The following is a 17,350-nucleotide window of genomic DNA, read 5'->3' as shown; positions in this document are numbered from 1 at the left end:
CACTCAGTGTGAACATTCCCAGGTTCTGACAACACACAGTGTGAACATTCCTGGGTTCGGACAATGCACAGTATGAACATTCCCGGGATCACACAACAAACAGTGTGAACATTCCCAGGTTCAGACAACACAACGTGTGAACATTCCCGGGTTCAGGCAACGCACAGTGCGAACATTCCCGGATTCAGTCAACACACAGTGTGAACACTCCCAGGTTCAGACAACACACAGTGTGAACATTCCCGGGATCAGACAACACACAGTGTGAATACTCCCGGGATCACACAATGCACAGTATGAACACTCCCGGGTTCAAACAACACACAGTGTGAACATTCCCGTTTTCAGACAATGCACAGTGTGAACATTGCCTCTTCAGACAACACACAGAATGAACATTCCCGGGTTCGGACAACACAAAGTGTAAACATTCCCGGGTTCAGTTTAAGCACAGTGTGAACATTCCCGGGTTCAGACAATACACAGTGTGAACATTCCCGGGTTCACAACACATATTGTGAACACTCCCGGGTTCAGACAACACGCAGTGTGAACATTCCCGGGTTCAGACTAGACACAGTGTGAACAATCACGGGATCGCACAACGCACAGTGTGAACATTCCTGGGTTCAGACAACGCACAGTGTGAACATTCCCGGGTTCACAACACACAGTGTGAAAACTCCCGGGTTCAGTCAACACACAGTGTGAACAATCACGGGATCGCACAACGCACAGTGTGAACATTCCTGGGTTCAGACAACGCACAGTGTGAACATTCCCGGGTTCAGTCAACACACAGTGTGAACATTCCTGGGTTCACACAACACACAGTGTGAACAATCACGGGATCGCACAACGCACAGTGTGAACATTCCTGGGTTCAGACAACGCACAGTGTGAACATTCCCGGGTTCAGTCAACACACAGTGTGAACATTCCTGGGTTCAGACAACACACAGCGTGAACAGTCCCGGGTTCAGACAACACAAAGTGTGAACATTCCCTGGTTCACACAACACACAGTGTGAACATTCCCGGGTTCAGACAACACATATTGTGAATACTCCCGGGTTCAGATAACACACAGTGTGAACATTCCCGGGTTCAGACAACACATATTGTGAACACTCCCGTGTTCAGATAACACACAGTGTGAACATTCCCGGGTTCAGACAACACACAGTGTGAACATTCCCGGGATCAGTCAACACACAGTGCGAATACACCCGGGTACAAACAACGCACAGTGTGAACACTCCCAGGTGCAGACAACACACAGTGTGAACATTCCTGTGTTCGGACAATGCACAGTGTGAACATTCCCTGGTTCAGACAACACACAGTGTGAACATTCCCGGGTTTGGACAACGCACAGTGTGAACATTCCCGGGTTCTGACAACACACAGTGTGTACATTCCCGGGTTCGGACAATGCACAGTATGAACATTCCCGGGATCACACAACACACAGTGTGAACATTCCCAGGTTCAGACAACACACAGTGTGAACATTCCCGGGTTCAGGCAACGCACAGAGTGAACATTCCCGGGTTCAGACAACACACAGTGTGAACACTCCCAGGTTCAGACAACACACAGAATGAACATTCCCGGGTTCAGACAACACACAGTGTGAATACTCCCGGGATCAAACACCGCACAGTGTGAACACTCCCGGGTTCAGACAACACACAGTGTGAACATTCCCGTGTTCGGACAATGCACAGCGTGAACATTCCCTGTTCAGACAACACACAGAATGAACATTCCCGGGTTCGGACAACACACAGTGTGAACATTCCCGGGTTCGGACAATACACAGTGTAAACATTCCCGGGTTCAGACTACGCACAGTGTGAACATTCCCGGGTTCAGACAAGAGACAGTGTGAACATTCCCGGGTTCACAACACGTAGTGTCAACATTCCCAGGTTCAGACAACGCACAGTGTGAACATTCCCAGGTTCAGACAATGCACAGTGTGAACATTCCCGGGTTCACAACACATAGTGTGAACATTCCCGGGTTCAGACAACACGCAGTGTGAACATTCCCGGGTTCAGACAACACACAGTGTGAACAATCACGGGATCGCACAACACACAGTGTGAACATTCCCGGCTTCAGACAACGCACAGTGTGAACATTCCTGGGTTCAGACAACGCACAGTGTGAACATTCCCGGGTTCAGACAACACACAGCGTGAACAGTCCCGGGTTCAGACAACGCACAGTGTGAACACTCCCAGGTTCAGACAACACACAGTGTGAACATGCCCGGGATCAGACAACACACAGTGTGAATACTCCCGGGTTCAAACAACGCACAGAGTGAACACTCCCGGGTTCAGACAACACACAGTGTGAACATTCCCGTGTTCGGACAATGCACAGTGTGAACATTCCCTGGTTCAGGCAACACACAGTGTGATCATTGGCGGATTCAGACAACGCACAGTGTGAACATTCATGGGTTCAGACAACGCACAGTGTGAACATTCCCGGGTTCAGACAACGCACAGTGTGAACACTCCCAGGTTCAGACAACACACAGTGTGAACATGCCCGGGATCAGACAACACACAGTGTGAATACTCCCGGGTTCAAACAACGCACAGAGTGAACACTCCCGGGTTCAGACAACACACAGTGTGAACATTCCCGTGTTCGGACAATGCACAGTGTGAACATTCCCCGGTTCAGACAACACACAGTGTGAACATTCCCGGGTTCGGACAACACACAAGTGTGAACATTCTCGGGTTCGGACAAAACACAGTGTGAACATTCCCGGGTTCAGACTACACACAGTGTGAACATTCCCGGGTTCAGACAATACAAACTGTGAACATTCCCGGGTTCACAACACATAGAGTGAACATTCCCAGGTTCAGACAACGCACAGTGTGTACATACCCGGGTTCAGACAATACACAGTGTGAACATTCCCGGGTTCACAACACATAGTGTGAACACTCCCGGGTTCAGACAACACACAGTGTGAACATTCCCGGGTTCAGACAACACACAGTGTGAACATTCCCGTGTTCAGACAACACACAGTGTGAACACTCGTGGGTTCAGACAACACACAGTGTGAACATTCCCTGGTTCAGACAACACACAGTGTGAATAATCCCGGGTTCAGACAACACACTGTGTGAACATTCCCAGGTTCAGACAACGCACAGTGCGAACATTCCCGGGTTCAGACAACACACAGTGTGAACATTCCCGGGTTCAGACAACGCACAGTGTGAACATTCCCGGGTTCAGACAACGCACAGTGTGAACATTCCCAGGTTCAGACAACGCACAGTGTGAACATTCCCGGGTTCAGACAAAACACAGTGTGAACATTCCCGGGTTCAGACAACGCACAGTGTGAACATTCCCGGGTTCAGACAACACACAGTGTGAACATTCCCGGGTTCACACAACACACAGTGTGAACACTCCCGGGTTCAGACAACAAACAGTGTGAACACTCCCGGGTTCAGACAACACAAAGTGTGAACATTCCCGGGATCAGACAACACACAGTGTGAACACTCGCGGGTTCAGACAACACACAGTGTGAACATTCCCGGTTTCAGACAACACACAGTGTGAACAATCACGGGATCGCACAACACACAGTGTGAACATTCCCGGCTTCATACAACGCACAGTGTGAACATTCCTGGGTTCAGACAACGCACAGTGTGAACATTCCCGGGTTCAGACAACACACAGTGTGAACATTCCCGGGTTCGGACAATGCATAGTATGAACATTCCCGGGATCACACAACACACAGTGTGAACATTCCCGGGTTCAGACAACACACAGTGTGAACATTCCCGGGTTCGGACAATGCATAGTATGAACATTCCCGGGTTCAGACAACACACAGTGTGAACACTCCCAGGTTCAGACAACACACAGAATGAACATTCCCGGGTTCAGACAACACACAGTGTGAATACTCCCGGGATCAAACACCGCACAGTGTGAACACTCCCGGGTTCAGACAACACACAGTGTGAACATTCCTGTGTTCGGACAATGCACAGTGTGAACATTCCCTATTCAGACAACACACTGAATGAACATTCCCGGGTTCGGACAACACATAGTGTGAACATTCCCGGGTTCGGACAATACACAGTGTAAACATTCCCGGGTTCAGACTACGCACAGTGTGAACATTCCCGGGTTCAGACAAGAGACAGTGTGAACATTCCTGGGGTCACAACACGTAGTGTCAACATTCCCAGGTTCAGACAATGCACAGTGTGAACATTCCCGGGTTCAGACAATGCACAGTGTGAACATTCCCGGGTTCACAACACATAGTGTGAACACTGCCGGGTTCAGACAACACGCAGTGTGAACATTCCCGGGTTCAGACAACACACAGTGTGAACAATCACGGGATCGCACAACGCACAGTGTGAACATTCCGGGGTTCAGACAACGCACAGTGTGAACATTCCCGGGTTCAGTCAACACACAGTGTGAACATTTCCGGGTTCAGACAACAAACAGCGTGAACAGTCCTGGGTTCAGACAACACAAAGTGTGAATATTCCCTGGTTCACACAACACACAGTGTGAACATTCCCGGGTTCAGACAACACATATTGTGAACACTCCCGGGTTCAGATAACACACAGTGTGAACATTCCCCGGTTCAGACAACACACAGTGTGAACATTCCCGGGTTCAGACAGCACACAATGTGATCATTCCCGGGTTCAGACAACACACAGTGTGATCATTCCCAGGTTCAGACAACACACAGTGTGAACGTTCCCGGGATCAGACAACACACAGTGTGAACACTCCTGGGCTGAGACAACACACAGTGTGAACACTCCCGGGTTCTGACAATACACAGTGTGAACATTCCCAGGTTCGGACAATGCACAGTATGAACATTCCCGCGATCACACAACACACAGTGTGAACATTCCCAGGTTCAGACAACACACAGTGTGAACATTCCCGGGTTCAGACAACACATATTGTGAACACTCCCGGGTTCAGATAACACACAGTGTGAACATTCCCGGGTTCAGACAACACATAGTGTGAACATTCCCGGGTTCAGACAACACACATTGTGAACACTCCCGGGTTCAGACAACACACAGTGTGAACATTCCCGGGTTCAGACAACACACAGTGTGAACATTCCCGGGATCAGACAACACACAGTGTGAACACTCGCGGGTTCAGACAACAAACAGTGTGAACACTCCCGGGTTCAGATATCACAAAGTGTGAACATTCCCGGGATCAGACAACACACAGTGTGAACACTCGCGAGTTCAGACAACACACAGTGTGAACATTCCCGGTTTCAGACAACACCCAGTGTGAACAATCATGGGATCGCACAACACACAGTGTGAACATTCTCGGGTTCAGACAACACACAATGTGAATACTCCCGGGTTCAGACAACACACAGTGTGAACATTCCCGGGTTCAGACAACACACAGTGTGAACATTCCCGGGATCAGACAACACACAGTGTGAACACTCGCGGGTTCAGACAACAAACAGTGTGAACACTCCCGGGTTCAGACATCACAAAGTGTGAACATTCCCGGGATCAGACAACACACAGTGTGAACACTCGCGAGTTCAGACAACACACAGTGTGAACATTCCCGGTTTCAGACAACACCCAGTGTGAACAATCATGGGATGGCACAACACACAGTGTGAACATTCCCGGCTTCAGACAACGCACAGTGTGAACATTCCTGGGTTCAGACAATGCACAGTGTGAACATTCCCGGGTTCAGACAACACACAGTGTGAACACTCCCAGGTTCAGACAACACACAGTGTGAACATTCCCGGGATCAGACAACACACAGTGTGAATACACCCGGGTACAAACAACGCACAGTGTGAACACTCCCAGGTGCAGACGACACACAGTGTGTACATTCCCGTGTTCAGACAATGCACAGTGTGAACATTCCCGGTTTCAGACAACACACAGTGTGAACAATCACGGGATCGCGCAACACACAGTGTGAACATTCCCGGCTTCAGACAACGCACAGAGTGAACATTCCTGGGTTGAGACAACGCACAGTGTGAACATTCCCGGGTTCAGACAACACAGTGTGAACATTCCCGGGTTCAGACAACACACAACGTGAACAGTCCCGGGTTCAGACAACGCACAGTGTGAACATTCCCGGGTTCAGACAACACACAGAGTGAACATTCCCAGGTTCAGACAACACACAGTGTGAACGTTCCCGGGATCAGACAACACACAGTGTGAATACACCCGGGTACATACAACGCACAGGGTGAACACTCCCAGGTGCAGACAACACACAGTGTGAACATTTCCGTGTTTGGACAACACACAGTGTGAACATTCCCGGGTTCTGACAATACACAGTGTGAACATTCCCAGGTTCGGACAATGCACAGTATGAACATTCCCGCGATCACACAACACACAGTGTGAACATTCCCAGGTTCAGACAACACACAGTGTGAACATTCCCGGGTTCAGACAATGCACAGTGTGAACATTCCCTGGTTAAGGCAACACACAGTGTGATCATTCGCGGATTCAGACAACGCACAGTGTGAACATTCTTGGGTTCAGACAATGCACAGTGTGAACATTCCCGGGTTCAGACAACGCACAGTGTGAACACTCCCAGGTTCAGACAACACACAGTGTGAACATTCCCGGGATCAGACAACACACAGTGTGAATACTCCCGGGTTCAAACAACGCACAGAGTGAACACTCCCGGGTTCAGACAACACACAGTGTGAACATTCCCGTGTTCGGACAATGCACAGTGTGAACATTCCCCGGTTCAGACAACACACAGTGTGAACTTTCCCGGGTTCGGACAACACACAAGTGTGAACATTCTCGGGTTCGGACAAAACACAGTGTGAACATTCCCGGGTTCAGACTACACACAGTGTGAACATTCCCGGGTTCAGACAATACACACTGTGAACATTCCCGGGTTCACAACACAAAGTGTGAACATTCCCAGGTTCAGACAACGCACAGTGTGAAAATACCCGGGTTCAGACAATACACAGTGTGAACATTCCCGGGTTCACAACACATAGTGTGAACACTCCCGGGTTCAGACAACACACAGTGTGAACATTCCCGGGTTCAGACAACACACAGTGTGAACATTCCCGTGTTCAGACAACACACAGTGTGAACACTCGTTGGTTCAGACAACGCACAGTGTGAACATTCCCTGGTTCAGACAACACACAGTGTGAATAATCCCGGGTTCAGACAACACACTGTGTGAACATTCCCAGGTTCAGACAACGCACAGTGCGAACATTCCCGGGTTCAGACAACACACAGTGTGAACATTCCCGGGTTCAGACAATGCACAATGTGAACATTCCCGGGTTCAGACAACGCACAGAGTGAACATTCCCGGGTTCAGACAACGCACAGTGTGAACATTCCCGGGTTCAGACAAAACACAGTGTGAACATTCCTGGGTTCAGACAACGCACAGTGTGAACATTCCCGGGTTCAGACAACACACAGTGTGAACATTCCCGGGTTCACACAACACACAGTGTGAACACTCCCGGGTTCAGACAACAAACAGTGTGAACACTCCCGGGTTCAGACAACACAAAGTGTGAACAATCACGGGATCGCACAACACACAGTGTGAACATTCCCGGCTTCATACAACGCTCAGTGTGAACATTCCTGGGTTCAGACAACGCACAGTGTGAACATTCCCGGGTTCAGACAACACACAGTGTGAACATTCCCAGGTTCAGACAACACACAGAGTGAACAGTCCCGGGTTCAGACAACGCACAGTGTGAACATTCCCGGGTTCAGACAACACACAGTGTGAACATTCCCGGGATCATACAACACACAGTGTGAATACACCCGGGTACAAACAACGCACAGTGTGAACACTCCCAGGTGCAGACGACACACAGTGTGTACATTCCCGTGTTCAGACAATGCACAGTGTGAACATTCCCGGGTTCAGACAACACACAGTGTGAACATTCCCGGGTTCAGACAACACACAGCGTGAACACTCCCAGGATCACACAACACGCAGTGTGAACATTCCCGGGTTCAGACTATGCACAGTGTGAACATTCCAGGGTTCAGACAACACGCAGAGTGAACACTCCCAGTTTCAGACAACACACAGTGTGAACATTCCCGGGAACAGACAACACACAGTGTGAATACACCCGGGTACAAACAACGCACAGTGTGAACACTACCAGGTGCAGATGACACATAGTGTGTACATTCCCGTGTTCAGACAATGCACAGTGTGAACATTCCCGGGTTCAGACAACACACAGTGTGAACATTCCCGGGTTCAGACAACACACAGCGTGAACACTCCCAGGATCACACAACACGCAGTGTGAACATTCCCGGGTTCAGACTATGCACAGTGTGAACATTCCCGGGTTCAGACAACACACAGAGTGAACACTCCCAGTTTCAGACAACACACAGTGTGTACATTCCCGGGAACAGACAACACACAGTGTGAATACACCCGGGTACAAACAACGCACAGTGTGAACACTCCCAGGTGCAGACAACACACAGTGTGAACACTCCCGTGTTCAGACAATGCACAGTGTGAACATTCCTGGTTTCAGACAACACACAGTGTGAACAATCACGGGATCGCACAGCACACAGTGTGAACATTCCCGGCTTCAGGCAATGCACAGAGTGAACATTCCTGGGTTCAGACAACGCACAGGGTGAACATTCCGGGTTCAGACAACGCACAGGGTGAACATTCCGGGGTTCAGACAACACACAGTGTGAACATTCCCAGGTTCAGACAAAACACAGTGTGAACATTCCCGGGATAAGACAACACACAGTGTGATACACCCGGGTACAAACAACGCACAGTGTGAACACTCCCAGGTGCAGACAACACACAGTGTGAACATTCCTGTGTTCGGACAATGCACAGTGTGAACATTCCCCGGTTCAGACAATACACAGTGTGAACATTCCCGGGTTTGGACAACACACAGTGTGAACATTCCCGGGTTCTGACAACACACAGTGTGAACATTCCTGGGTTCGGACAATGCACAGTATGAACATTCCCGGGATCACACAACAAACAGTGTGAACATTCCCAGGTTCAGACAACACACCGTGTGAACATTCACGGGTTCAGGCAACGCACAGTGCAAACATTCCCGGATTCAGTCAACACACAGTGTGAACACTCCCAGGTTCAGACAACACACAGTGTGAACATTCCCGGGATCAGACAACACACAGTGTGAATACTCCCGGGATCACACAACGCACAGTATGAACACTCCCGGGTTCAAACAACACACAGTGTGAACATTCCCGTTTTCGGACAATGCACAGTGTGAACATTGCCTCTTCAGACAACACACAGAATGAACATTCCCGGGTTCGGACAACACAAAGTGTAAACATTCCCGGGTTCAGACTACGCACAGTGTGAACATTCCCGGGTTCAGACAAGAGACAGTGTGAACATTTCCGGGTTCACAACACATAGTTTCAACATTCCCAGGTTCAGACAATGCACAGTGTGAACATTCCCGGGTTCAGACAATACACAGTGTGAACATTCCCGGGTTCACAACACCTATTGTGAACACTCCCGGGTTCAGACAACACGCAGTGTGAACATTCCCGGGTTCAGACTAGACACAGTGTGAACACTCCCGGGTTCAGTCAACACACAGCGTGAACACTCCCGGGTTCAGTCAACACACAGTGTGAACATTCCCGGGTTCAGACAACACACAGTGTGAACAATCACGGGATCGCACAACGCACAGTGTGAACATTCCTGGGTTCAGACAACGCACAGTGTGAACATTCCCGGGTTCAGTCAACACACAGTGTGAACATTCCTGGGTTCAGACAACACACAGCGTGAACAGTCCCGGGTTCAGACAACACAAAGTGTGAACATTCCCTGGTTCACACAACACACAGTGTGAACATTCCTGGGTTCAGACAACACATATTGTGAACACTCCCGGGTTCATATAACACACAGTGTGAACATTCCCGGGTTCAGACAACACATATTGTGAACACTCCCGTGTTCAGATAACACACAGTGTGAACATTCCTGGGTTCAGACAACACACAGTGTGAACATTCCCGGGATCAGTCAACACACAGTGCGAATACAACCGGGTACAAACAACGCACAGTGTGAACACTCCCAGGTGCAGACAACACACAGTGTGAACATTCCTGTGTTCGGACAATGCACAGTGTGAACATTCCCCGGTTCACACAACACACAGTGTGAACATTCCCGGGTTTGGACAACACACAGTGTGAACATTCCCGGGTTCTGACAACTCACAGTGTGAACATTCCCGGGTTCGGACAATGCACAGTATGAACATTCCCGGGATCACACAACACACAGTGTGAACATTCCCAGGTTCAGACAACACACAGTGTGAACAATCCCGGGTTCAGGCAACGCACAGAGTGAACATTCCCGGGTTCAGACAACACACAGTGTGAACACTCCCAGGTTCAGACAACACACAGAATGAACATTCCCGGGTTCAGACAACACACAGTGTGAACACTCCCGGGTTCAGACAACACACAGTGTGAACATTCCCGTGTTCGGACAATGCACAGCGTGAACATTCCCAGTTCAGACAACACACAGAATGAACATTCCCGGGTTCGGACAACACACAGTGTGAACATTCCCGGTTTCGGACAATACACAGTGTAAACATTCCCGGGTTCAGACTACGCACAGTGTGAACATTCCCGGGTTCAGACAAGAGACAGTGTGAACATTCCCGGGTTCACAACACGTAGTGTGAACACTCCCGGGTTCAGACAACACGCAGTGTGAACATTCCCGGGTTCAGACAACACACAGTGTGAACAATCACGGGATCGCACAACACACAGTGTGAACATTCCCGGCTTCAGACAACGCACAGTGTGAACATTCCTGGGTTCAGACAACGCACAGTGTGAACATTCCCGGGTTCAGACAACACACAGTGTGAACATTCCCGGGTTCAGACAACACACAGCGTGAACAGTCCCAGGTTCAGACAACGCACAGTGTGAACATTCCCGGGTTCAGACAACACACAGTGTGAACACTCCCAGGTTCAGACAACACACAGTGTGAACATTCCCGGGATCAGACAACACACAGTGTGAATACACCCGGGTACAAACAACGCACAGTGTGAACACTCCCAGGTGCAGACGACACACAGTGTGTACATTCCCGTGTTCAGACAATGCACAGTGTGAACATTCCCGGTTTCAGACAACACACAGTGTGAACAATCACGGGATTGCGCAACACACAGTGTGAACATTCCCGGCTTCAGACAACGCACAGAGTGAACATTCCTGGGCTGAGACAACGCACAGTGTGAACATTCCCGGGTTCAGACAACATAGTGTGAACATTCCCGGGTTCAGACAACACACAACGTGAACAGTCCCGGGTTCAGACAACGCACAGTGTGAACATTCCCGGGTTCAGACAACACACAGTGTGAACATTCCCAGGTTCAGACAACACACAGTGTGAACGTTCCCGGGATCAGACAACACACAGTGTGAATACACCCGGGTACATACAACGCACAGGGTGAACACTCCCAGGTGCAGACAACACACAGTGTGAACATTTCCGTGTTTGGACAACACACAGTGTGAACATTCCCGGGTTCTGACAATACACAGTGTGAACATTCCCGGGTTCGGACAATGCACAGTATGAACATTCCCTCGATCACACAACACACAGTGTGAACATTCCCAGGTTCAGACAACACACAGTGTGAACATTCCCGGGTTCAGACAATGCACAGTGTGAACATTCCCTGGTTCAGGCAACACACAGTGTGATCATTCGCGGATTCAGACAACGCACAGTGTGAACATTCTTGGGTTCAGACAACGCACAGTGTGAACATTCCCGGGTTCAGACAACGCACAGTGTGAACACTCCCAGGTTCAGACAACACACAGTGTGAACATTCCCGGGATCAGACAACACAGTGTGAATACTCCCGGGTTCAAACAACGCACAGAGTGAACACTCCCGGGTTCAGACAACACACAGTGTGAACATTCCCGTGTTCGGACAATGCACAGTGTGAACATTCCCCGGTTCAGACAACACACAGTGTGAACATTCCCGGGTTCGGACAACACACAAGTGTGAACATTCTCGGGTTCGGACAAAACACAGTGTGAACATTCCCGGGTTCAGACTACACACAGTGTGAACATTCCCGGGTTCAGACAATACAAACTGTGAACATTCCCGGGTTCACAACACATAGAGTGAACATTCCCAGGTTCAGACAACGCACAGTGTGCACATACCCGGGTTCAGACAATACACAGTGTGAACATTCCCGGGTTCACAACACATAGTGTGAACACTCACGGGTTCAGACAACACACAGTGTGAACATTCCCGGGTTCAGACAACACACAGTGTGAACATTCCCGTGTTCAGACAACACACAGTGTGAACATTCCCGGGTTCGGACAATGCACAGTATGAACATTCCCGGGATCACACAACACACAGTGTGAACATTCCCAGGTTCAGACAACACACAGTGTGAACATTCCCGGGTTCAGGCAACGCACAGAGTGAACATTCCCGGGTTCAGACAACACACAGTGTGAACACTCCCAGGTTCAGACAACACACAGAATGAACATTCCCGGGTTCAGACAACACACAGTGTGAACACTCCCGGGTTCAGACAACACACAGTGTGAACATTCCCGTGTTCGGACAATGCACAGCGTGAACATTCCCAGTTCAGACAACACACAGATTGAACATTCCCGGGTTCGGACAACACACAGTGTGAACATTCCCGGGTTCGGACAATACACAGTGTAAACATTCCCGGGTTCAGCCTACGCACAGTGTGAACATTCCCGGGTTCAGACAAGAGACAGTGTGAACATTCCCGGGTTCACAACACGTAGTGTGAACACTCCCGGGTTCAGACAACACGCAGTGTGAACATTCCCGGGTTCAGACAACACACAGTGTGAACAATCACGGGATCGCACAACACACAGTGTGAACATTCCCGGCTTCAGACAACGCACAGTGTGAACATTCCTGGGTTCAGACAACGCACAGTGTGAACATTCCCGGGTTCAGACAACACACAGTGTGAACATTCCCGGGTTCAGACAACACACAGCGTGAACAGTCCCAGGTTCAGACAACGCACAGTGTGAACATTCCCGGGTTCAGACAACACACAGTGTGAACACTCCCAGGTTCAGACAACACACAGTGTGAACATTCCCGGGATCAGACAACACACAGTGTGAATACACCCGGGTACAAACAACGCACAGTGTGAACACTCCCAGGTGCAGACGACACACAGTGTGTACATTCCCGTGTTCAGACAATGCACAGTGTGAACATTCCCGGTTTCAGACAACACACAGTGTGAACAATCACGGGATTGCGCAACACACAGTGTGAACATTCCCGGCTTCAGACAACGCACAGAGTGAACATTCCTGGGCTGAGACAACGCACAGTGTGAACATTCCCGGGTTCAGACAACATAGTGTGAACATTCCCGGGTTCAGACAACACACAACGTGAACAGTCCCGGGTTCAGACAACGCACAGTGTGAACATTCCCGGGTTCAGACAACACACAGTGTGAACATTCCCAGGTTCAGACAACACACAGTGTGAACGTTCCCGGGATCAGACAACACACAGTGTGAATACACCCGGGTACATACAACGCACAGGGTGAACACTCCCAGGTGCAGACAACACACAGTGTGAACATTTCCGTGTTTGGACAACACACAGTGTGAACATTCCCGGGTTCTGACAATACACAGTGTGAACATTCCCGGGTTCGGACAATGCACAGTATGAACATTCCCTCGATCACACAACACACAGTGTGAACATTCCCAGGTTCAGACAACACACAGTGTGAACATTCCCGGGTTCAGACAATGCACAGTGTGAACATTCCCTGGTTCAGGCAACACACAGTGTGATCATTCGCGGATTCAGACAACGCACAGTGTGAACATTCTTGGGTTCAGACAACGCACAGTGTGAACATTCCCGGGTTCAGACAACGCACAGTGTGAACACTCCCAGGTTCAGACAACACACAGTGTGAACATTCCCGGGATCAGACAACACAGTGTGAATACTCCCGGGTTCAAACAACGCACAGAGTGAACACTCCCGGGTTCAGACAACACACAGTGTGAACATTCCCGTGTTCGGACAATGCACAGTGTGAACATTCCCCGGTTCAGACAACACACAGTGTGAACATTCCCGGGTTCGGACAACACACAAGTGTGAACATTCTCGGGTTCGGACAAAACACAGTGTGAACATTCCCGGGTTCAGACTACACACAGTGTGAACATTCCCGGGTTCAGACAATACAAACTGTGAACATTCCCGGGTTCACAACACATAGAGTGAACATTCCCAGGTTCAGACAACGCACAGTGTGCACATACCCGGGTTCAGACAATACACAGTGTGAACATTCCCGGGTTCACAACACATAGTGTGAACACTCACGGGTTCAGACAACACACAGTGTGAACATTCCCGGGTTCAGACAACACACAGTGTGAACATTCCCGTGTTCAGACAACACACAGTGTGAACACTCGTGGGTTCAGACAACACACAGTGTGAACATTCCCTGGTTCAGACAACACACAGTGCGAATAATCCCGGGTTCAGACAACACACTGTGTGAACATTCCCAGGTTCAGACAACGCACAGTGCGAACATTCGCGGGTTCAGACAACACACAGTGTGAACATTCCCGGGTTCAGACAACGCACAGTGTGAACATTCCCGGGTTCAGACAACGCACAGTGTGAACATTCCCAGGTTCAGACAACGCACAGTGTGAACATTCCCGGGTTCAGACAAAACACATGTGAACATTCCCGGGTTCAGACAACGCACAGTGTGAACATTCCCGGGTTCAGACAACACACAGTGTGAACATTCCCGGGTTCAGACAACACAAAGTGTGAACATTCCCGGGATCAGACAACACACAGTGTGAACACTCGCGGGTTCAGGCAACAAAATGTGTGAACATTCCCGGTTTCAGACAACACACAGTGTGAACAATCACGGGATCGCACAACACACAGTGTGAACATTCCCGGCTTCATACAACGCACAGTGTGAACATTCCTGGGTTCAGACAACGCACAGTGTGAACATTCCCGGGTTCAGACAACACACAGTGTGAACATTCCCAGGTTCAGACAACACACAGAGTGAACAGTCACAGGTTCAGACAACGCACAGTGTGAACATTCCCGGGTTCAGACAAAACACAGTGCGAACATCCCGGGATCAGACAACACACAGTGTGAATACACCCGGGTACAAACAACGCACAGTGTGAACACTCCCAGGTGCAGACGACACACAGTGTGTACATTCCCGTGTTCAGACAATGCACAGTGTGAACATTCCCGGGTTCAGACAACACACAGTGTGAACATTCCCGGGTTCAGACAACACACAGCGTGAACACTCCCAGGATCACACAACACGCAGTGTGAACATTCCCGGGTTCAGACTATGCACAGTGTGAACATTCCCGGGTTCAGACAACACACAGAGTGAACACTCCCAGTTTCAGACAACACACAGTGTGTACATTCCCGGGAACAGACAACACACAGTGTGAATACTCCCGGGTACAATCAACGCACAGTGTGAACACTCCCAGGTGCAGACAACACACAGTGTGAACATTCCTGTGTTCGGACAATGCACAGTGTGAACATTCCCCGGTTCAGATAATACACAGTGTGAACATTCCCGGGTTTGGACAACACACAGTGTGAACATTCCCGGGTTCTGACAACACACAGTGTGAACATTCCTGGGTTCGGACAATGCACAGTATGAACATTCCCGGGATCACACAACACACAGTGTGAACATTCCCAGGTTCAGACAACACACCGTGTGAACATTCCTGGGTTCAGGCAACGCACAGTGCGAACATTCCCGGATTCAGACAACACACAGTGTGAACACTCCCAGGTTCAGACAACACACAGTGTGAACATTCCCGGGATCAGACAACACACAATGTGAATACTCCCGGGATCACACAACGCACAGTATGAACACTCTCGGGTTCAAACAACACACAGTGTGAACATTCCCGTTTTCGGACAATGCACAGTGTGAACATTGCCTGTTCAAACAACACACAGAATGAACATTCCCGGGTTCGGACAACACTAAGTGTAAACATTCCCGGGTTCAGACTACGCACAGTGTGAACATTCCCGGGTTCAGACAAGAGACAGTGTGAACATTCCCGGGTTCACAACACATAGTTTCAACATTCCCAGGTTCAGACTACGCACAGTGTGAACATTCCCGGGTTCAGACAAGAGACAGTGTGAACATTCCCGGGTTCACAACACATAGTTTCAACATTCCCAGGTTCAGACAACGCACAGTGTGAACATCCCCGGGTTCAGACAATACACAGTGTGAACATTCCCGGGTTCACAACATATATTGTGAACACTCCCGGGTTCAAACAACACGCAGTGTGAACATTCCCGGGTTCAGACTCGACACAGTGTGAACACTCCCGGGTTCAGTCAACACACAGCGTGAACACTCCCGGGTTCAGTCAACACACAGTGTGAACATTCCCGGGTTCAGACAACACACAGTGTGAACAATCACGGGATCGCACAACGCACAGTGTGAACATTCCTGGGTTCAGACAACGCACAGTGTGAACATTCCCGGGTTCAGTCAACACACAGTGTGAACATTCCCGGGTTCAGACAACACACAGCGTGAACAGTCCCGGGTTCAGAAAACACAAAGTGTGAACATTCCCTGGTTCACACAACACACAGTGTGAACATTCCCGGGTTCAGACAACACATATTGTGAACACTCCCGGGTTCAGATAACACACAGTGTGAACATTCCCGGGTTCAGACAACACATATTGTGAACACTCCCGTGTTCAGATAACACACAGTGTGAACATTCCCGGGTTCAGACAACACACAGTGTGAACATTCCCGGGATCAGTCAACACACAGTGTGAATACACCCGGGTACAAACAACGCACAGTGTGAACACTCCCAGGTGCAGACAACACACAGTGTGAACATTCCTGTGTTCGGACAATGCACAGTGTGAACATTCCCCGGTTCAGACAACACACAGTGTGAACATTCCCGGGTTTGGACAAC

Source organism: Somniosus microcephalus, chromosome 9, assembly GCF_052327205.1.
Source record: "Somniosus microcephalus isolate GS21.2 chromosome 9, FLI_Smic_1.0, whole genome shotgun sequence".
NCBI lineage: Eukaryota > Metazoa > Chordata > Chondrichthyes > Squaliformes > Somniosidae > Somniosus > Somniosus microcephalus.
Note: the sequence above shows the minus strand (reverse complement) of the source record.